The sequence below is a fragment of the Chrysemys picta genome, chromosome 4 (genome assembly GCF_011386835.1).
Source record: "Chrysemys picta bellii isolate R12L10 chromosome 4, ASM1138683v2, whole genome shotgun sequence".
In the NCBI taxonomy this organism is placed as follows: domain Eukaryota; kingdom Metazoa; phylum Chordata; order Testudines; family Emydidae; genus Chrysemys; species Chrysemys picta.
The window spans coordinates 88,302,621-88,326,520 of NC_088794.1; the positions used below are offsets into that span (position 1 = coordinate 88,302,621).

Genomic DNA, 23,900 nt, shown 5'->3' on the forward strand with positions numbered 1-23,900 from the left:
AAGTACAGACCTGCTGTGACCCTATTTTGGGTTGAGGCCTGACAAGAATTCAGTGCGTGACTGTCTGGATGTGAGGGGACGGAATGTAAACTGTCGCCCAGAGGATGTGTGAAGGGTATTTGTGAATTCAGGCAAGTTTAAGTGGATTGGTTGCCCCAGATCCCATACCGTGAAGTGCAGGCTTCCCATTTATTTCCTTAACAGCACTCTGCTCCCCAGAGGGGAGCCGTGAGGCTCTGTGTCAGTGTGAGCCATGTGCAGGTTAAAATATGATTACAAGCGGAAAAGTGACTGTAGGAATTTATTGTGGAGTTCCATGTTTAGGCTTACTCAGTGTCTTCCAGCTCAAATGTTCTCTGTTAAAGTTGAGCTGTGACCTTTCTAACTGTGTCAGTACCACAAACTCATCTCCTTAGGATCTGAAAACACAGCTAAATTCTACCATTGATGCCTTCACCAGTAATAAAGAATCTGCTTGTATGTGAGAGATCTGAATTTGGTGTACGATTTACTTTCCAGAGCACTGGTGATTTTCCTTTCTGTCAGGGAAGCTCCTGTTTAAAGCTAACATGCAGCTGTGCATGTGAACCCAGAGTGGGAGAAGGCAAAAAGACTTCAAGTGGGGACCTCTGGACCAATTTTCAGTTTCCATTGGGCTACTGCCACCTCAATTGTATTTCTGTGAAGGGTGGCCAATTTCTCTCTCTTCCCCTCCCCTTCTGTCTGGGTCAGCATATGTCTTCTCTAACTGAGCTTGCATTAGTGTGAAACAAAGCTCCCCCTTCCTCCCCCCCCCAAAAAAAATCGGGGGGGGGGGGGGAACCCTCAACTTGTTTTTCATAAATGTGGTTTGTCATCAAAAGCTTGTTTCTTTAAAGGGAAAAGATGAAGGCCCTGTAATTTCAAAATGAGCATATTGACACCCCCTTCCTCAATAAATACTTTTGTGATGAAGTTCTGATGTCAAATTTTTTTTGCACGTTTGTTTGGGCCCCCCACCCCAAACAGTGTTTGGCTGTGATGCCCCTAATCCTACACAATTGCTGTCTGTCTTCCGTGGGGCAACCCTTCTCACTTCTTGCTGTGCACACAGAAGCAGGAACAACCTTGGCAGCATCACAAAACCAAACATCTGGGCAGCACAGAGGAAGGTGGTCCGGATTAAAGTTGCACTCAGTACCCAAGAGTCCTTGTTGATTGTACTCTTCTGTAAGCAAATGCCTGGCATTGCTAAAATAGTTCATTGGTTACTCTTGGTATGGGAACAGCAGGAGGGTTGATCCTTGGACTTTGAAGCATTTGGGCTTCTTGCCTGATCTCTCTTCTGCAAGTATGAAATTAATACAGGGCTAGAAGTTTGTTCTGTGCACAAATCTGTCTTGAACGAATACCAGATATGTTAACTAGTGTAAACTTTAATGAGAAGAGAGAATGTTTTGATTTTGAACTGCAGCTGCTTAAACAGGGGCTCTTATATTGGGGTATGTGAGAGGCATCGGGGAGGGGGTACAATGCTAACAGAGGTTCACTTGGCCAGTCCTCTTCTATTTTACTTACTCTGTCACTTCAGACACCACGGTTGTTCGGAATAGGAATTCCCTCTCTCAGCTTGTGCTGCTGTGAAATCCTACTAATCCTTTTCACCATCACCCTTCTGTCTTGGAAAACCAAATTCACGACTTGAGCACTTCAGTTTCACAGAGCAAGTAGGAATTTAAGCTGGGAAGAAATAAATTGACAAATATGGCAAGAAATGCAGGGGGGATTGTTATGAGAAGTGAATGAATTTGCATGTTAATCTTGATAGTTTTTAGAAGCCTTCATAAGTATGAGGAGACCATCACTAACTGTTGGAGACTCTTCCCTGAGCAAACTGGATTTACTGACTCACATACACTCACATAAAAATAAATATTTAAGACCAGAAGGGATTGTCCAGGAACTTTTATGTCTGCTTCAAGTTCGTATCAAATTCAAGTTCTCTCTCAAGGATGTATCAGTGTTTTGGAATTGGATAGATTCTGCACTGTTGGCTTCCTTTTAATTTATATCAAGTTTGTATCTGAACTCTCATTTCTAGACTTGCTGCACTGGTTTGATTCTGTGCATTGCTGTTTTAGGAATTGCAACTGACTGGAGAGTGGATACGTTTAGGACTTAACGTTGCAACCATCCAGCTTGTGCCAAACCTTTATTTATTTATTTTGGTGCTGAACAGTTCCACTGTAATTGGCTAGTAGCAAAACTAGTTGTTCAGTGCAGCAGCATTAAGAGCGCTGTGGGTAAAACAAACCTCATGTTAGAGCTAATAAATAAATAAGTATTCTGATCCCCCATACTCTGGCATCATCTCATGAAAAGGGCTCTTAGCTTTACTGCCTTGGCTAGAGGGCTGGCAACATCAGTTCTTCATCAAGCCAGATACTAATTTTGAGGTGGTAGTGCTGGGGTCAGAGGAAAGGGGATTGACATTTCCTTTCATCTTTAGAGAAGTGACCTATTTTGCTTTTAAATTTGAATTAAGTCCTCCTCAGAATGTACCATATGGCATTCCTGGTGAAACTAGCAGATGTTTCTCTAACTGTGTATTTTATTTATTTATTTTGCTTTGTTGAATGGCTCTTCTTTGTTTCTTTCCACATGTCCTGTCTGCAGAGGGCTGTCGGCAACAACAGCTCTGGTATTGTAGGTTATTGGCGTGAATTTCTAAATGTGTATATTAAAATTCATGTCAAACTGGATGAAGGAGCTGCTTGGGATGTGAATCTGAAGCATCCTTTTGAGAGAGTGCAGTAACTGGATCGTAGATGCTGGGTCCAGGCTCCCAAGCAAAGATGTTCTCCTTTGTGTGACTGTCTCTGTTGGCCTCTGCACACTTGGTTTCTTAATATATATATGAGTCTTCCACCCTCCCCCTGCTTTTTGTGTGTGGTGAATTTAATCTCTCTTCATAGCTCTGCATCACTTTATATTTTGGAGAAATGTTGTTCTGAGGGGATGGGGATGTTTTTGCACATAAGCAATTGCTTCTTTTTGTATTCACCCTGCCAGTCTAATTGTTTGTTCATTCTGGTATGAACCCATGAGCTGCTGTTCCAGCTTAGTAAGGTAGAGCAGACATATGATGATAGACTGCTTTAGATAGGCATTCACATAAGAGCCCAAGTACATACTCCAGCATCATTTAGCAGTCTGCTGTGCAGGAAATAAATGACTGTGACCATAAATTGTTTTGTTTTGTGTGGTTTTTTTAAACGATGCAATATGTAGAGAAAGTGAGGGCAGTGCTCTCTATTAGGAAGGACTCAGCCCTTCATCTTTCTGAGGTACATAAACTGAATTTCATACAGGTTTGAGGAAACCTAGTGGTCCAGGATGTTTTGTTGTTTTTTTAAGCGTGTGTTAGAGCTATACATGTAGAGCCCTAACGTGGGTAAATCAGGGATTCTTTTTGAGCATGCACCACACTAATGACTTGTGCACAGTGCATATTGTATATGCAGCTTGGGTATGCACACCTATAATCAACATATGTCAAGGTGCTTGGTGACTATGTACAGACACTGGGGAACCCATGGCACTTCCTGCAAATGTAGGGCTTTGGATGGTATCCTTGGCCAAATCTTCCCCTCTTTGCTACAGCTGTGTTAGTTGATTGCTGCCTCCCCCTATCTCAAGGTGGCTGCATTTCAGTGGTAATGTTTGTACATGGAGGGCAGGGGGGAAGTGTTGCTATTGTACCACTTCATACCTATTCACTTCAGTGGAACCACTCTGCTTTAACAGGTGCTTTTTAAGGTAAAATATTCATGTGCAATAAAGACTGGTTTGATTATTGATTTTAATTATGTCAAAAACCACAGATATTGCTCATTATACAAATATGTACTAGAGCAATGCAGGAGTTGCACTGAGACCCAGCAGGAACAGGACAAGCATAACGTGTTTAAAAAAGAAGAAAAGGAATGTTTACTAATAACTTACCTGATACATACCATTGTGAGGAGGTGCTTCCAAACCAGATCGGTAACTAGACTGGTGGAAAACTTTTATTTCATTTTATTTGATTGACAGTTCATGGCAGAAGCTTCTTATTTTTAATCCAGCATTCACTGTTGGTGTATTTGGAAGCTGCAAGTTTCATTCTTTTTGCTACATTTAGATTGTTTGGAAGAAAAGTTATTTTCAAAATACCAGTGGGATCATAGAACAATGTGAGACTGGTGGCCTGCAGCCATAATGGAGAAGCACAGCCTGCAGAGTGTGAGTGTGTGCGCCTTGTGTTTTTTAAATCTAAATGATTTGAGTGCCAGTCCTGGTTAGAACCAACCAAAGTTTAATCCAAAAGTATTAATGTGATTTGGTAGTATGTCCTCTTCCATAGCGTAACCTTCTCTAAGGAAAAAGTCTAGCCATGTTCAGTGGGAGGAGTGTGTAGAGGAGTTGAAAGAAACACTGGCAGTACTGAGATAATAAAATTTATACCATTTTAGATAATAGCACTGGAATGCGTTACCTAGGGAGGTGGTGGAATCTCCTTCCTTGGAAGTTTTTAAGGTCAGGCTTGACAAAGCCCTGGCTGGGATGATTAAGTTGGGGATTGGTCCTGCTTTGAGTAAGGGGTTCGACTGGATGGCCCCTTCCAACCCTGATATTCTAGGATTCTATGAATAGGAATCCCATCCAAAACTGGTGTTCAGAGTTCAGTCCTGAAACGCTCCACTGTGTTCTTACCTGCCCCCAAACGCCTTATCCTTCTTTTATTGTGTTAATATTGGGTCTAGAAAAGGTAGCTACTGGGTCTGAATTTGTTTAATGTGATGTGCGTGGAATGGGGTGAATGTGTCTGAGGTTCTAGCTGAGGCCATCTAGGTAGGCCAGGCTTCAAGTAGTGTTGCAGCATTTGGGAACGTGTACACACAGGAGAGATGATGATGGAGTGCTGAAAGAGGGTCTGTTTCCATCTTCCCTGCAGTGAAGAGATGTTGTGGGAGGTCACAGCTGATCACACAGGGCTCCGAGAGAGTAATAGTTTTTCTCAAATCATGTTACAGAAGAAAGTTGTAGTATGTTCTTGCCTTACCATCCTTAGTGAACACCCCCCCACACCCCCCATCCCTATGCTAGTTCTGCATGTAAAACTAACTTCCAGGGCTAATCAACCCAATACTTATTCATTTTATCTGCTGTCTGTCTTGTCTGTTTAGATTGTAAATTCATTGGGACAGAGACTCTTTCTTTCTAGGTGTTTGTACAGTGCCTAGCCCTTTGAGGCTTCTAGGTGCAATCATGGTACAAAGAAGAATAATCTTGTATGCAGTTTCTTGTACCTAATTCTTGATCAAGCTACTGTAGTTTGTAGCTAGTCCCTAACCCTTACACTAGGCACTTTCCTTGTTTGCCTAATATACTAATCTATGCCATTTTAAATGGAGATTGTGAGATACTGAAAACACACCGGACTCTGGAAGAGAGGTGGGCTTGGATGTCTGAATTAATATCCAAGACTTGACTCTGTTTCAGACAGAGCTAAAATTCAATGCTGTCTTCTGTAGAAGAGGGGACAGCCACACAACTGAAACATTCAAATAACAGTGTTTAAGGAGCTGTCAGGGGTCCACAGGGGTATGCTACAAACACAGGAGGAAGTGACAGTCTAATCCTTGTGTTGCCCTTCACAACAAGGGAAAAGCTGTACTGGGAATGTTTTGGGTGCAGGGAGTGCCCGGACAACTTTTTATAGACCAAGAACTTGCATCATTTCCTGTTACAGTTACAGTACTTATATTGCGGAAGTTCCCATAGCGCTCTTGGTGCTTTCAAAAGAAATGAACAGAAAACCCCTTCCCTAGAGAGCTTAAATCTAATTAGGACACACAAGCAGAACTTTTGAGGTCATTCAGATACACGGTACATCTTTAAAATAAGACCAGACTTGCTTCTCATCCCTACATCCTCCACTTCCTCTGTCGAGATGCCCCAGCCAACCTGGTTAGCCGTTGGTGTGTGCCTTTCTCCCACCCTGCTCACTGAAAGAGCATGTAAAGCTTGAAAATCATGTCCAGTAGAGTGTAAAGGCAGCTCCAGCCAAGATCCTGCCTGTGCAAGAGGTGGTTTGTGTTGATGATCCTATCTCTCTGGAATTCTGTGTGTATATGGTGGGATGGGGGGGGGGGAGGTGGCAAAACAGTGGTCAATCAAAACCCCCTCAGATGAGTGAACTTTTTTTTTTTTTTTTTTTTTTTTAAGTCAATCAGTAATCTTTGAAGGTACTTTTAATGTTGGAGTTGCAGGCACATAGCCATCCTGCCCCTGCTGGGTACTAATGTTGCCTACTGTTTCTTTCCCTTGCTGGGGCAGGGACTTCCCGTGTGACCAAGTGTGTTTGCTTTGGAAAGCTCCAGAAGATACCATATAACAGAGATTGCAGGCTCCATGCAGAGGAACCAAATACACCCCCACCTCGATATAACGCTGTCCTCGGGAGCCAAAAAATTGTACCGCGTTATATTGAACTTGCTTTGATCCACCCAAGTATGCAGCCCCGCCACCCCAGAGCACTGCTTTACCGCGTTATATCCGAATTCGTGTTATATCGGGTCACGTTATATTGAGGTAGCGGTGTAAGTCCAAATTAAGTCTCCTTAAATTGTTAGCATAAAATAAGTGGATTGTGTGTGTTCTAAACTAGTAGATATAATTTTCTAGTGCTGGAATTCTGCACAGGATCTTGCAAATTGCAGAAAGCCCCATACCCTGCAAACCTTACCAAGTCCTGTATGATTCATGGGGCAGTTATTCAGTCCTGGGAAGGGTTGGAAACCTTGTGGATGAGCTCAGCTTAGGAAGTGTCATGAAAAATGGATTTTGCAGAAGGATTTGGGGGAGATGAAGGGCTCTTCCTCACATGCAAAGAGTGAAGCAGTATGTGCAGAGATGGGTATTTAAGATAAGGAGGTGAATGGGGTGGGGAAATGTAAGAGGAAGTGAAAGTAAAAATGTAGGCAGAGGTGGAACGTCTGCAAAATATTGAAGGTGAGGACAAAGTGCTGAAAATTGAAGGAGAAGAAAAGCAAGTGAAGGGATTTAGAGGAAAGCAGTTGGGGGCAAGGTCGGTCTCTTTCTCTATCTGTATAAAATGGGGGGAGGGATAGCTCAGTGGCTAGAGCATTGGCCTGCTAAACCCAGGGTTGTGAGTTCAGTCCTTGAGGGGGCCACTTAGGGATCTGGGGTAAAATCAGTACTTGGCCCTGCTAGTGAAGGCAGGGGACTGGACTTGATGACCTTTCAGGGTCCCTTCTAGTTCTATGAGATACGTATAGCTCCATATATTTATTTATTTTATCAGTGATTCTCATTTCACCAATGAAAAGCGGAGTCAAATATTTACTGAACATTAACCTCAAACTCTGCTTTCTTTAACCTTTTCCTAAGCAGTCTCATGCTATAACTTTTGCCTTTGTGCCAAATACTTTACGTGCTTTGGGGCAGAAAGGGCATACATGTCCAGAGTTTCCTTTCACATTATTTTTTCAGTTCTCTGAATCCATATATTTAAAGTGAAATCTCAATATATCTATACTTTTTTTTTTCTTTAAGTACTTACACATTTTATTGCATGCTAGGAACTATTTGATGTTTTTGAAAACTAACCTTGTCTTGAACTGGAAGAACCTGCTGAAGTGGGATCAGAGGAAATGGTTACAAATCAGATTATACTTCTGAAATCAGGATCATTTGCTTGGGTTTTATTTAACTAAGCGCACACTAGTCTTCAGCAAGAGTTCATCCTCTGGTACAAATCCAAGGCTTCCCATATGCATCTCTCCCGTTGTACAGACTTGCATAGCGAATCAGAAAAATTAGTCCTAGAAGTATTGACAAGAATATTATGATACGTGTGCCATGGATGGAAAATGTGATAAGAAATGTCATTTCTCCTGAGACGCTTTCATTGGGATGGGGAGGAGGGGAATGGCAGCGGGGGAGACTTGTAGGGTTTTTCTTACACCGCCTGAAAAAAATTCTGTAGCTAAAATGGCATCTGACCTTTATTTCTCCATGTAATAGCCAGCTTGTTCAGTGTAATGCAGACAAAGAAATCTTGCTGAAAGGAGTGAGGCCTTGGTTCCTCCAAGTTAATATACCTCAGTGGCCACATGTAAGCTAATAGGGCTAATCAACCAGCGATGGCGTGCACCTACCTTTTTTATTGCCAATATTATACTTCTGGTGAACCCTCTAAAACTCAACATGTGTGAAATTGCAGATTTGCATAAAAGCCTATTCGCTGCTTGTGGGGGAGGATGGAAAATCTGGGCACTGCTGCACACAGAATTAGGATTTTTCCAAGCTGTGATGTTACCAGTTTAAAGACAAACATGAAACAACTTCAGAAATGACTTCCCTAGAAGTCTGCAGTGACCTCTGTGGCTAGATTACCGAAATAGGGACTATGGTAATTTATCAACATGTAGTTGCGATGCACTTTTGAAACCACATCTTAACTATATTAACAGCTCTTTTGTTGTACTAGGTGATACCATTCTTACATAGATATCTGTATCAGACTAAATAGTTAACATTAAGCTTATCAAACTTTAGAAAAGGGGCTCTTTCCAAAATATTCCTTTACATAGATCTAGTGTTAATCATCTGCCTCTTCTGAGACTTTGCTGTGGCTTGTCCAGCAGGTTTGGGATAGAATTGTCATTCCCTAATGACTATATTTTACCATTTATACTTGAATATGTCTGAGTAGAAGATTACAGGCTCTTAATCTTTGAGAAGGCTTTCTTGATTCTTGTGCTGCCCTTTTCCCCAATTCTGGGTTGTTGGCGTGAGTCTGAAAGCAGGATTATCGTGTTTTCTTTTTAGAAGGTGGGGTTTTTTTTTTTGGTATTGCCACAGTCATCAGGCTATTCCTTTATAGAATCATAAAAATGTAGGACTGGAAGGCTCTTTGAGAGGTCCCCAAATCCAGCCCTCTGCACGGAAGCAGAACCAAGTAAACCTTGAGCATCCCTTCTGTATGTTTGTCCAATCTATTCTTAAAAACCTCCAATGGTGGGGTTCCACAACCTCCCTTGAAAGCCTGTTCCAGAGTTTAGCTACCCTTATAGTTAGAAAGCTTTCCTAATATCTAACCTAAATCTCCCTTGCTGCAGATTAAACCCATTATTACTTGCCCTTGTCTTCAGTAGACAGAGAACAAATTGATCACAGACCTCTTTATAACAACCCTTAACATATTTAAAGACTGTTATCTGATCCCCCTCAGTCGTCTTTTCTTAAGAGTAACATGGCCAGTTTTTTAAGCTCTCCTCAAACCTTTTATCATTTTTGTTGCTCTCCTCTGGCCTTTCTCCAATTTGTCCATATCTTTCCTAAAGTGTGGCGCTTAGAACTGGATGCAGTATTCCAGCTGAGGCCTCACCAGTGCTGAGCAGAGCAGGACAGTTACCTCTTGTCTTACACCCGACACTCCTGTTAATACACACCAGAATGTTAGCCTTTTTTGCAACTGCATCACATTGTTGACTCCTGTTCAGTTTGTGATCCACTGTAGCCCCCAGATCCCTTTCAGCAGTATTATCACCTAGTCAATTATTCCCTATTTTGTAGTTGTGCATTGCTTTTTTCCTTCCAAAGTGGTGGTGTACTTTACATTTGTCTGTATTGAATTTCATCTTATTGAATTCAGGCCAGTTCTCCAATTTGTCACGGTCACTTTGAATTCTAATCCTGTCTTCCGAAGTGCTTGCAACTCCTCGTGGCTTGGTGTCATCTGTAAATTTTATAGTCATTCTCTGTACTCCATTATCCAAGTCATTAATGAAAATATTGACTCGTACCAGACCCATGATTGACCCCTCCAGGATCCCACCAGATACACTTGCCCAGTTTGACAACAAACCATTAATAACTATTCTTTGAGTATGGTCTTTCAACTAGTTGTGCACCCACCTTATAGTAATTTCATCTAGACCACATTTCCCTACTTTTCTTATGAGACTGTCAAAAGCCTTACAAACAATAAGTTCTATCACATCTACAGCTTCCTCCTATTCACTAGGGCAGTAACCTTGTCATTGTCATGAAAATTTTCTGGTTCAGCAGAAGCTTCCTGGGTCAAGTTTTGCCCCCCATTCCAGTATATAGTTAAATCAAATTAAAGGGCACAGCAGTGGCCCGACATACTGGTGTGGAACAGAGCAGCTCCGACCTACTGACACCTTCAGGGAACATCTGAAAGTCTTTTTGGATAGTAGCTGTCCTTGCGTATTTACTACGGTATTCCCCCTACTATGGTAATCTGCTAGCACCAGTGTTTAGTGACTAGTGAATTGTCTTTCCCCGCTACTGTGTATGTCTTCATAAAGGCAGGCTAGGCTCTGTGTTTTAAGAATTTGTTTGCTACCATAAGTCAAATCTTTCTGCTTCCAGACTAATTGTGAAGTTTGACATAAGATTGCAAGTGCAGGTGGGAACACACGCAAGAACAGACTAGCTCATCCCCAAGAACCTCAGCTCACTCTTACCAAGAGGGAAGAGAAACAGAAGCCATATTCTCCCATCCCCACTGTCATTATGAAGGCACTGTGGGTCTTCCTTTAGCGTTTCTTTAACCCCATTCTCTTAACACTGGCTCTTTGCAGGTTAGACTCTCCCCATCCCACTACCCCCAAAAAGGGGAAAAAACCCTATCATGTTGTTGTGATAATGCCCTAAATTCCACCCTCCATTCCAGCTGCAAGCTCCAGCACTGGAACATTGTTAGCATGCCCTGATTCTTAGCCATCTTAGTCCTTTGCTGTGTCCACTAGTTTGTTGCATATTCTCTAGATACATTCTCTTTCCCCTCAGAAAATATCTCTTGTTTCAGTAGCCTCAAACCTTTTTAGTTCAACTCCATTCATTCTTTAATCCAATCTGTTAATTTTAGGTGGAGTCCTGAATTAATGTTTTCTGAGCTGAGACTACCCTGCATTTTGTCAGCTGTGGTATTTGGGCTGTTTGCGCTCCCATGTAAATTGACTGTAACTTGCTATGGTTAGGAGCGATGTATTGGGGGTTTATTTACTGTATTTATTGTGCTCCAGAGTGACTGGTCCCACAAAGCTGAGAAGTCACTGATTCTTTCTTCTTCCCCTTCACTCTTTTTCCCACTCCCCCTGCTCCCCCATAATTGGGTTCTTATTATGGTATTCCCACATTTTGGTTTTTTGTGATGGTATCCCATAGTGCATTTATAGAGCTCCATACATCTGGCAAGTTGATTATATGAGTGGTAAAGTGCATAGAAAGCTTCCAGATTTGGAGAATTTGTGCAGCTTGCAGCTGATAGTGCTGGCATTGGGGACATCCAGCCTCTCTTCTTTCCTCATTGCAGATTGGAATGTCTGCACTTCAGCAAAGAGGTACAACTAAACACGCTCTTGTTGCTGAAATTAAAAAGGTACCTTTAATTTTAAAGGGTCCGCATCCCAAAGGCCTTTTAAACCAGAAATCTGATTCCTTTGGAATAATACATATTGCATTATTCATTTATTTTTAAGATTGACTGACTGAATTTTGCTATTCATTAAGCAACAGTAGCCAAGCTTCTTCCAGCTCTGCTAGTGTATATTTCTTCTGACCTATAATGCCCTGTTTCACTGCAGCAGGATGTGTGGGAGTGCTCTTTGTTGAGTTGCTGCTAAACTGTTGGGCCATCTGCAGCTATAATATTGACAGTGTTTAAACAGTTCTTTACTGAATATGTTAAAAAGACCATGGCTACAGCATGTCTAATTGTTCTCATCAACACAGGCATGACAAGACCATGGTATAACGGTTAGCTGGTTCTCAACACTGTTTAAACATTAATTTCTTGGCGCCTGTCTATGCTGAAATACAATTGCAAGAGTCCCAGTAAGAACACTGTTGTCCCTTGACAAAGTTAAGCATTGTCCTGTTTTGTAGTGTATACAGGACTGGGACTAGGCTAAATCCTTGGACAGCCCTAATTATGCTGCATGGCAAGATGGAACCATGCTTTTATTGGGTCAAACAATAACCATATTTTAACGGGCTTCCTTGACATACATAGTTGCTTGTGAGGTAGTTTTATGAAATGAGCAGCTACACCCTAGAGAGTAGGCTGAGGCCACCAAAGTAGTCTTAATTTCATATCCAAGTGTATGCACTGCAGTTTGTAAATGTGCAGAGCTAGCATGTTAGCTGACTGGCATGTAGAGAATTGTGAATAGACTGCATTAGGTTTTTTAAATACTCTCCATACTTCCAGCTTGCCCTTTAAAATTAGGTGTATGATTCAAAAGCAATAGAAAATACCGACTCTTCTTCAGTGCCGTTTCTCTTGAATTTGTCTCAATGGAGGGGTAAGTGATTGGGGGAGGTATCAGGGCAGAGGTTGCAGAAGTGTATTATCAAAGGCCATGGTATTGCTATGAAAGAAATGGTTGTTAATCAGAGGTGGAGATCCTGTTAAGTGTGTGTGTGTGTGAGAGAGAGAACTATCTCTAGCACAGCTAAATATGCTTTTGTTGTGCAATATTGCCCTAGCTGTGGGGGGGGGGGGGAACCCAAATCTCTAGCATTGCTGAAAGTAAAATACAGAATAAATGACTACTTTTTCTCTTGAACAATGGGCCTTAAAGTGGGAGGGTCACAAGGAAGATATGTTGCTATCTGGAGACCACTTCGGCTCAGGTATGAAAGTTAAACAGTAACATCTGTCTGCCAAGAATAAGCACTCTTATCAGGTAGGCGGGGGAAGTGAATCAAGGTGGTTTGACTGTATGGTAAACAAAACTTTCCAAAATCCTGTCCACCTTGAAAGGAACTGTCATTTGAAGACTAGGTGATAACAAATGTTAAGCCCTTTGCCCTTGTTAAAAATGTTTGCCTTTACTGTTGGGTGTTTTGAATAAGAGCTTTCCAATTGCTGCCTAAACTGCTTTAGAGCTACAGATGGTAGCGGTTCTTCCATATTTGCATCTGTGTGTGTTTTTAGTTGACTCTTAGGCGGATGAGGGTAACTTAAGCCAGTAATACTTTGAATAAAGACTCATGTGGTGTGGCTTTCTGGAGGCTCTGTGTAAGGTTGCCTTCAAATGGTAGGGATAAGAGGCTGAACTTTCTTTTTGTGTGAAAGAAGCCTATGTGCAGCCATTCCTCTCTCCAACAGAAGATAGTTTTTGCTTTGCAATTGTTCCGTTTCTCTTGAGCACCTGACCAAATAGCACTTTAGTGTCACCGATCTGCAGTTACATAAGTCAGTCTGCTGCTGTTTTCTCTTCCTCCCCACCTCAAATATCCGTTATGCTGGGTGTATTTTAGGACTTGAGACTGAGGGGCTAGCCATGCAAATGTGTTTGACTGATTAATTCCAGGCCAGTGGCTTTTTCAGAACATATATGAACTAGAAAACTGCCCGTCCATTATGATTCACTTTTAATTGCCTGAACTTGGAAGAAATGCCTATTGGGAACATTGGAGGATTGAGGAGATTTTAGCAAATGGATTTAATCGTTGTCTTCCAGTAAATCACCTAGTCTAAAGATGCAATAAGTTAGCTGTTTTGGTGAAAGAGGAGGATTTTTGTCTTTATTTTTAAAGCCCTGAGTTGCATATCAAATTCACAAATTGAAGAAAGTAATAATGGAATTGGGTAAGTGCCTTTGAAGAATGGATTCTATGTTTAAAAACTGGTTTTCATGATGATTGATAACTCCTTTAAGTCATGTAGCATTTCAGCAAACCTTAACTTCCCAAATGGAGTGGAACCTGTTTGTCATAGTGAATTTTACAGTGCCTTATGACAAACAAAACCAACAAAGTCCACAATCCACTCGCAGGTTCCACAAGAAAATAGTGGGCCGTTAGACTTATTATCCTGGTCAAAATTTGGTAAATGATGCTGGTTCATATTTTTCAGTATAACTTGTTTGGGTGTTCAGATATTCAGAGCTCATCAGTGTAACATAGGTGGGACAAAACCTACCTCTAGCCTGCCTTTAATACTCCACTCTTGCAATAGTGACCATAGTAATTTTTAACTCCATACTCAGTCTCTCCTAAACATGCTACTGTTTGGAGTACAGTGTGACCAGCCAGAGATGGGAATGGAAGACCTATTAAAAACAAAATAAATTAGCCTGCTGTGTACAAGTAGTGATCCTCTAATTTCAGTAGCCTTTATACAATCAATCATTGCACTGTGAGGAAGGAACCTAGTCTCTAAGGGCATGTTTACATTGCAGCCGGGAGCAAGCCTCCTAGTCCCAGTCCAGACTCTAACTAGCATGCTAATAATAGCTGTGTAGACACTGCGGCTCTGGCAAGCCAGCCAAGGCCAAGCCGCTCGATTACCTACATTTGAACTTGGGTGTCCAGCCTGAGTCTCCACCAGAGCTGCAGCATCCACACTACTATTTTTTTTAGCACTCTAGTTCAAGCTCCATTAGCATGAGTCTGTCTGCCCAGCTGGGAAGCTTGCTTCAGCTGCGGTGTAGACATACCCTAGAAGGTAAGAGACTGCTTTAGGATACCTGCCTAAGAAGGGAGCAAGGCATGTGCAGATGCCTTGCTCTGGTTTCTCTTCAGATCATATAAATCTTTCGCCTTTTACTAAAGATTTCCGTGGAGAGGAACACTTATACATTTCTACCCACTTCCTTCCTCCCTCTCCCCCCCCCCCCCCCCCCCAGTTCTTTTTGCCTCTTTAACAGGGATTGCAGGCTTTGTTCACTTCCTGTTGAGCTAAGACGTGTCAGCTCTACCTGGTGAAAGTTCTCTTGCTCTTCTGCTTCCTGGTTTCCTTTAACGTGAGCTGGGGAGTGCTGAGGAGGGGGAGAAGAGATTCTTGATATATAATAGACACACACACACATTCTGCTAACACTGAGTATGAGAGCTATTGTGGTGCCATACAGTTTGCAATGGTTTTTGCAGGTCCTGGAAAGCACGCAAACAACTTCCCCTTTTTGCCAGTATTTCAGGTACTGTATACCTGGAAAGTAACCTGGATGCTTGACAGCCAGCTTCCCAGGGAATTGGAGAGTTGGTGTTGCTGAAGAAATGTGTATTACCATACTACATTACAACTTACAGGAATGCTACCACATTCTGTTGCTGTAGAACATAGCACTATAGAAACGGGGGGAGTACCAGATGTATTGGGATGGACATGGGACAAGTTTTGCCCAAGTATGGTATGTTGGGCAGCTCTGAAACAGTTAAATGGCCTGCATACATGAGCAGTGCGTTCCACTGAAAAACGTGCCTTGCCATTGAACCAGCTTTTTAGTGTGTGGTGACAGGAAAGCCCCACCTTTAGCTAGCTGCTCTTAACAGTATTCAGGAAGTTTGGCCTATGCTATTCTCATATCTATTGTCTTTGTGTTTTTGCATTAAAAGGGAAATCTAATCTTGTGTAATATTTCTGTGGAGGATCAGGACAGTCTGAGTCAACCTGGCTGTGTGCTCTTAAGCAATCTTGTGAGAAAGCAAAACAGAAATAGGAGCTTCAATAGTCCCTGCTTTCTGAACTCTCATGTCTCTCCCTGAGCTTCTGAAAGATCTCTGGGCCTGAATAATTCAGAGTTCTTGAGCTGCATGCAGAGTAGCCTCTTGTGGCTACGAAAAGGTGAGAGACGTACTCCAGGAATAAGCGGTGCACACTTGATGAATGCACATTTGAAAGAGGGCAGTTGGAAATGTTGCTGTTTCCTGTAATGGTGTTACTACTTGTCTTCCTTTGATGTGACCACCTTCTAAAATCCTTGCTATGCAATAATATAGTGGGGCACAGAGGAACAAACAAAAAGCGATTGTGTCCGTCTCTTCTCTGGTGTGGCCTGTTTCCTCTCATTCTGTTCTGGGTTTTCCGTCTCCATTTCCTCCCCTGTTTGGAAGGTAGGGCAGTGAGAATTTGACCCAACTTAAAGGCTATACGTAGCTTGTAGTGTAGGAGTGAGAGTCCCAGCTCACGTAGATCATCTCATACTAGCTCTCATCTGAGTTTGCATGCTAAAAATAGTTGTGTAGCCAAGATAGCCTGGGCAGCGGCAGCATGGGCTGGTTGTCTGAGTTACATACCTACAGGGTTTGCGTTGACTTGTACTCGGGGCAGCTATCCTGTACCACCGCTTGATGCTGCCCATGCTGCTGCAGCTACAGTACTATTTGTAATATGCTAGTGCAAGTATGTCTCCGAAAGCTCGGACTCGCACTCCTAACTCCTAGTATGGGGTAGCCACACTTGCGTGTCTATTTAGAGGAGAGTTTCAGGTAATTGTTTGCAACTTCACAGTGGGTCCTCCCTGATTAGTCACTGACTTTTCATCTTTCTGGAGGAGCTGTACCAGTTTAACAAATTGAGACCTGTGGTGGTTCATCCAGGGCCGCCCGGTCTCCTGTTCAGATCTCTTCTCCAACCTGCAGCGGTGACTGGCCTGCTCTAAAGCACAGCCTCCTCTCTCTGCAAGATCTGTGTTGGGAGCATCTCAGGCCTCAGTCAGTCATGCATGCGCTAATCACTGTGGATTTGGGGCACAACAGGGCCCAGCACAAGGTCTTATCATTAAGGAAGGAAGGGACAGTCCCAGTCACCAAAGCCTGAAGTACCAGTACAGGTTAGCAAAACAACAGGTAGGAACCACTGGATTAACAAATATTACCAGCCAGTGCACTTCTGGTGCCCGGAGCTCCTTTTAAAATGCTTGCCTAGCTGTTCAGTGTGTGGTTTTTCTTTTTTAAATTGCAGTATGTAGTTTACATAGAAGCCCAACAGTTGGGCATCTTTGTCTGGCTTCAAGAGAGTTGAGGAATAATTTTCCTCCTATGACTCAGACTGCTCTGCAGCTGTGGTGCACACATGGGTTTTTTTTCTTCCTCTTTTAGGTACATACCTTCTTTTTGTGTCTTGTGTTCATTCTGAAGCTCTTCTTCCCACTAGCTTGACAATTACATTTCATAGTGTCTGTGAAGGGATTTTCCTTTTAAACTTCTACATGGCACAATTCTTTAAGCAAGTGAAAGGCAAGATTGAGCATAAAACTGCTGAGAGCTCTTTTCAGATGCAAAATGAAGTTATTGATTAAGGGCTTTTACCTTTTGAACTCCCGGGATGCTCTTGTTCCTCTTTCTGACATGTCTTTTTGGATGTTGGATGGGCAAGGAGAAAGTGAGGGAGTTCCAAGCCTGATGAAAATTAAGCTGATTGTTTGACCTGAAACTAAATGGTGTCTTCTATCCTATCAGCTGAGACCCCTGAGCTGACTGTTCTTCATTTTTGTGTACCTAGTGCTGGAGGTTCTCTGTGGAAGGCACTGTGACGGGTTGGCTCACAGAAACCCCCTTGGGAGCTGCCACCCGATGTGCAAAGACTACCCCTGCTCCTGTTTTCCCTGCCAGCTCAGGACTCCAGCACCCTGTCTTGCTGAGCCAAACACTCCAGTCCGCTCAAACACAGACCCAGGGTCTGAATCACTTGCCCCAAAGCTGCAAGTTTACCTGAAAACAGCTCACAGAAGTGTGCTTGTCTTTAGCACTCAGATGCCCAACTCCCAATGGGGTCTAAACCCAGATAAATCCGTTTTACCCTGCGTAAAGCTTATGCAGGGCAAACTCCATAAATTGTTCGCCCTCTATAACACTGATAGAGAGAGATGCACAGTTGTTTGCTCCCCGGGGTATTAATACATACTCTGAGTAAATTACTAAAGAAAAAGTGATTTTATTAAATACAGAAAATAGAATTTAAGTAGTTCCAAGTAGTAACAGACAGAACAAAGTAAGTCACCAAGCAAAATAAAATAAAATGTGCTAATCTATGCCTAATCAAACTGAATACAGATAATCTCACCCTCAGAGATGCTTCAGTAAGTTTTTTTTTTTTTTTTTTTCTCAGACTGGACACCTTCCAGGCCTGGGCACAATTCTTTCCCCTCGTACAGCTCTTGTTGCAGCTCAGGTGATAGCTAGGGGATTCTTCATGATGGCTCCTCTCCCCTTTGTTCTCTTCCACCCCTTTATCTTTTGCATAAAGCGGGAACCCTTTGTCCCTCTGGGTTTCCACCCCCCCTCACTGGAAAAGCACCAGGTTAAAGATGGATTCCAGTTCAGGTGACATGATCACATGTCACTGCAAGACTTCATTACTTGCCAGCACACACATTTACAGGAAGACTCACAGGTAAACACAACCATCTGCAGACAATGGGAGTCAAGATTCCAAACCATCATTAATGGCCCACACTTTACATAATTACAATAGGCCCTCAGTTATATTTTATATTTCTAGTTTTAGATACAAGAGTGGTACATTTCTACAAATTGGATGATCACACTAGTAGATTATAAGCTTTGTAATGATACCTTACAAGAGACCTTTTGCATGAAGCATATTCCAGTTACATTATATTCACTTATTATCATGTTTTTATAAAACCATATAGACTGCACAATGTCACAGGCACTTACCTCTGGAGCTTACTCCCTGCATATCTAACAGATGCGCACCTGTCTCAGCAGAATGTTATTGATTGCAGGTACAAGGGTGTTAAGAGGTTATGGTTTTTTATAGTCGTAGTCACAAATGCCTTGAATGACAATGCAAAGTTCAGTTTTCCCTTTAATTGCTACACTGACAAAACAGCAAATTGACTATGTCCAACAAAGCCAAATGTACCAGATACTGCTATCATCACTCTTTATCACTATGTAGCTTTTATAGAGATTTGTGCGTGCTAATAAACTGAAATACATTGAGTCATGAGACATGTATATGTTCTAACAGCAGCAAAGGGAGGACAGTGCCAGGCAGCTAGTTGCAAAATACTAGCCTTCATGAAATACTGTTGTGTTTTTAGGTTTCTGTAATTTTTTTTTTTTTAATTTCAATGGAAGTGTTTGTTAAAACATTTCCATGCAGTGTTAGAATCCTAAACCAAGCTACATGGTCTCGTGTTTGAGAACCAGAAAGTGAAACTCATTTTCTCTTTTGCAAGTCATTTAACTTGGTCAATAAAACTAGATGGTGAAAAACTGGATGTTTGAAAATTGCTTTTTCTGACTATTGAAGGTGATGGAATTTGAAAGAACTGATTCCTGTGCTAAGAATTTCCCTTTTTAAATTGGGTTTGAAATAATATTTGATTGTTGAACATACTGTGTGAGCCTTCCCTAAAAACTGTCTCTCCTCATATTAACTTAACTACTCTTTGAAACATTTTCTCTCACCCTTCAAAAAGTGAAGGTGTGGATGTTTTCATGTCTGGAAATCGGAACAGCAGTCCTTAAACTCACTTTGTACTTAAAACTGTTGCTTTCAGTTGTACCTTTACTATATCTATAAAGGAGTGCCATCCTCTTTTCTGGGTATGACTGATAACTAGTCAGATGGCAAACTAGTTGTATGGGAAGCTTTGATAACAAAAGGATTTCCCAGTTGGGCACCCTCTTCTAGCTATAATGCTGCAGTACTGTGAAAGGATATTCCAACCAGATGCATAGCATGTGGATGCTTTTAGCCATCTAAGTTGAAACACAAGTACAAAGTTTAAAGGGTGGGGAAGAGCATATTTAAAAGTTCATCTCATAAAGCCAGCCTTCATTGCACATAGACTTTGTGGTTTCGTTTCCTGAAACTGAAATCAGCACAGCTGTATAAACTGGAAGAGCAGTCTGGGTAGGTGTATGCAAATCAGCAAGCCAATCCAAAATTGCTTCAGAATCAGTTTCCTGTTAGTAAGTACCTTCTCATGCTTGTATAGGCTTTCAAGAGGTTCTGTAGCTTTTCTCATTGGCTTTTCTTCATTTTCCTTCCCTGAAACCCACTCAGTTAGTTTGTGATTTTTTTTTTTTGTTGTTTTTAGGTCTTATTATTTTTGGAAAGTGCTCTGGAACATTTTGTGCATATGGCCCTCTGCAAATGTACTGTTGGATTGATTAAGCTGAAAATATGAAACCTAGCCTCTCTGATGCAGTGTGTGTGTGTGTGTGTGGGGGAAATGCTGAAACAATAGTTTCCAAAGGGAATTTTCTTCAAAATCATGTTTTAAAAGAAATCAACTGGAGAGGACTGCAACAATATTCTGTATTGCTCCTTCTGTCTCTAAATTAAGCCCCCACATGATTTCATACTTTTACTTACATTGCTGCTCAATATATTAAATAAGATGATTCTAGGAAACCTTTCTTAATTCTCCAAAAGTTGGCTGCTGTTCATTGGTGGGTATAATGATCCCTTAGTGTAGTGTTCTTGTAATTGTTTTTGTAATTCTGCAGTGATTAAAGGTGTCTTTTTATTAATACAATCATCTATATCTCCGTATCTATTGCCCATAACTTTTTCCTTCCTCTTATCACTAATACTTGTAAGACCACTCACAACAGGACCCTGTTGGCTGTAACTTGGCACTCAAATCCTGTGAAATTACTCTTGAAGATTAGCTGCTTGTAGTACCAGACAAAGCTTTTCCTTTCTAGTGCAATGCTTTACAAATGCTGTCACTATTTTAGTAACTCCATTCAGTGATTAGGGAGGCTGTAGGTATGCCTACAGCCACTGTGCGCTGTAGCACTGTAGTGTAGATGCTTCCAACATGGACAGAAGTGGGTTTTCCTTCGATGTAGGTAATCCACCTCTGAGAGGCGATCGCTAGGTCAATGGAAGAATCCTTCTGTTGACCCAGCCATGACTACTTGGGGGGTTAGGTCAACATACCTGTGGTGCTTGGGGTGTAACGTTTTTCACAGCCCTGAGCAACAATGCCAGATTGACCTAAGTTTTAGGTTTCAGGGTAGCAGCCGTGTTAGTCTGTATCCTCAAAAAGAACAGGAGTACTTGTGGCACCTTAGAGACTAACAAATTTATTAGAGCATAAGCTTTCGTGGGCTACAACCCAAGAAGTGGGTTGTAGCCCACGAAAGCTTATGCTCTAATAAATTTGTTAGTCTCTAAGGTGCCACAAGTACTCCTGTTCTTTTTAAGTTTTAGGTATAGACCAGGCTTGTGTCTCAATGGGGACTGACATCTGAATTGAATTAACATTGTAGTTGGTGGTAGGGTAGGAGGCTGTGCCTCATGAAGCAGATTAGGATTGAGAAAATCAGTGTTCTGTTACAAACTAGTGAAAAATCAAGCTATTTTAAAGCTGTTTTAAGGTAACTATTTGGTTTAATTCTTACTGTGGTTAACTGAACAATTTTAAAGCAACTGTTGAATTATCTGAAGAACTTTTAAAAATAGAATTGTTTTAAAAGCTTTCAGTTACATTAAATTTGCTTAAGCTATTAATTTAACCACAAAAAGTAAACAGATAAAATTATCTTAAACAGCTTTGAAGCAGGTTTCCTTCCTCTCTCCCCCTCCCTGCCCAAATCCCCAACACACTCCTAATGGGAGTTGAATTTTTTTTCAGTCACCATCTGCCTCATGAGGATGCTGAGATGACTTGCGTTTTGCTGTTAAATTCTTATTTTGGGTACTTATTTTTAAAATAGCTCGGTTCATGTTCTTCTTAACCACCACATCTCGTTACAACCTTCTGTACCACATTTCAGTTTGCTCTAGGTGTCACCTGCAATGTGGCCATAAGGCAAAAAGGGTCTTTCAGGTTGTTTTTTCCCCATAAGGACTGCTGTGCACACCCAGAATTCATACATCAGAAGCACTCTCCACTATGTGCCTTCAAGATATGATTATGTTGTAAATATTCCTTTGAAGGAGGCTAACTGGTTAAATTAGAGAATTCTGATGTGTGTGAGGATGTTGTTCATTTTATCCATGTGAGTCTCACATGTGGTATTGAAAAGTGGGCATTCCAGACTCACCAAGTGCTTCTCCAATCAAACATTAAGACGGAATTAAGGTTTAAGACTCAGTCCATTTCCAGTGTTCCAAAAACAGTGATGTAGAATATATCCCTATTAGACAGCACAAGCAACCAGGAAGTCTCAAACTCCTCCTGTCCTCAGAGCATCAGAACTACTTGCATCTGCTTGAGTCCTTTTATCATGACCTATGATCACATGGCAATTCAAAGAGCACTTCCCTAAGAGACCCAGGAGTACTGCCTTTGTGAAGTGGTGAGACTAGCAAATGATTCATAGAGGTGGGAAAGCATGTAAAGGGAGATGACTGTTTAGGGAGTGAGGGAGAAGAGTTGGTATCTTCCAAAGCTTTGGAGGAGAAAAGGCATAAGCCCTGAATGAACCAGCAATTATCTCAGAAAAGTTTTTGCCACATGTGGAGTGTACACGCCAGTGGAAATAGCTTAATAAATTTTTAAGAGCAGGAACTATGTTCTCCCCAGTTTCAGTGGAATTAAGTGCCTACACTAGGGGCTCATTGTAGCAACCACTACTACACTATCAGAGCAGCTGACTCATTTCCATTTCAGTTCATTTAGAAGTGTGTGCAGGTATGTGCAGGTGAGATTTTAGTGCTGGCCAATGGGATGCTGCTTGAGACACCAGCATATTCAGTCATGCACTGCGAAAGATCATATGATGGCTGGTATGGAACTATAACCAGGAAGTGGCAGAGATTCCCCCCCCCCTCCCCTTTCTGGATGCATAGCATTCCTTGCAAGGGTGTGTAGATGTTGATTTCATAACTGTGGAAGACAGATTCCTATTTTATGGTCCATTTTCTGTAACTGTTTCTCTTTCAAGAGGCATATTAAGAAGCCTATATAAAGAGTTGCTGTATTGTACATTTCAAATTTAAATGGTCTGATTAAAGAGGTACACCCCACAGCTGTACACATTACAGATTTACTGTTTGGTTTTTTTAAAGAACTGGCTAATTGTGAGCCATTTAGAGTTATGTATTTGCTCAACAACCCTGAAATGTTTACTTGGTGTTCAGGGCGTGAGGCTTATTTAGAGCCATTGTTTCAGTTTCTGCTTGTTTTTTTTTTTTTTCTTACAACTCTCCCTCCACCCCACAATTAAATTTAACCAACATATTCTTACAGTAAACATCATCCCAATAACCAGATTAGCATACAGTATTCATAAATCAGAGCAGCACCAGATTGTGATGCTTCCTGGAAGTACCCAGGGTTGAGAGACACCTCACTACCACCTGCCCTTAGTGTGAGGAAGCCTTGTCTGTACCTTACAGGACTAGAGGTTGGCTCCCTGACTCCACTAGCCACATGCAACACAAGTACTTCCATCTCAGCCTACACAGGCTCCTTCTGCAGGCAGCAAGAGGCACACCCCAAGCCTTCCCTGCATCTATAGAGTGTCCAGCCCCGGGTCCACTAGACGCTTCCAGAATTCCCAGATTCTCTGCTCCCAGTGAAACACACCCGATCACCATATTCCCCTCAGATCACCACTTTGCACAACACTTAGATTTGTTTGTAGTAGAAACAAGTAGTTTATTTAACAAAGCACCGAGATTCAAGTGATAGCAATAGAAATATTTGAAAACAACTAACTACATGCCAAATAAAATCATAACTAGGACCTAGACTTAGTTAACTTCATTAGACAGGAAAATGTCTTGTTTTGCTCACCCAAAGTTTTTCTTCCAGTCCTTAACAATCAGGTTGGCTGTGACACTCCGTTCATAAGACAAGAATGCCGGCAGCTTGTCCCCTAGATCGGGGTTCTCAAACTTCATTGCACCGCAACCCCCTTCTGACAACAAAAATTACTACTCAGCCCCAGGAGGTAGGGAGTGAAACCGGAGCCCTGTTGCCCAGGGCTGAAGCCCTCAGGCTTCGGCCCCAGTCTCCAGCAAGTCTAAGCCAGCCCTGGCGACCCCAATAAAATGAGGTCATGACCCACTTTGGGGTCCTGACCCACAGTTTGAGAACTGCTGCCCTAGATGAAGTATTCAGGGTGTTTCTCTGCCTCTAGTTACAGGTCCAACA

General features: G+C 41.9%; 1 protein-coding gene and 1 pseudogene across 1 annotated transcript in view; both read left to right on the forward strand.

Moving 5' to 3' along the window:
- Positions 1-23,900, forward strand: part of SUSD6 (sushi domain containing 6) — a 117,383-nt gene that overhangs the window by 19,822 nt on the left and 73,661 nt on the right. The gene's annotated exons all lie outside the window — the stretch shown is intronic.
- LOC112060178 (U5 spliceosomal RNA) lies at positions 14,597-14,664 on the forward strand (annotated as a pseudogene).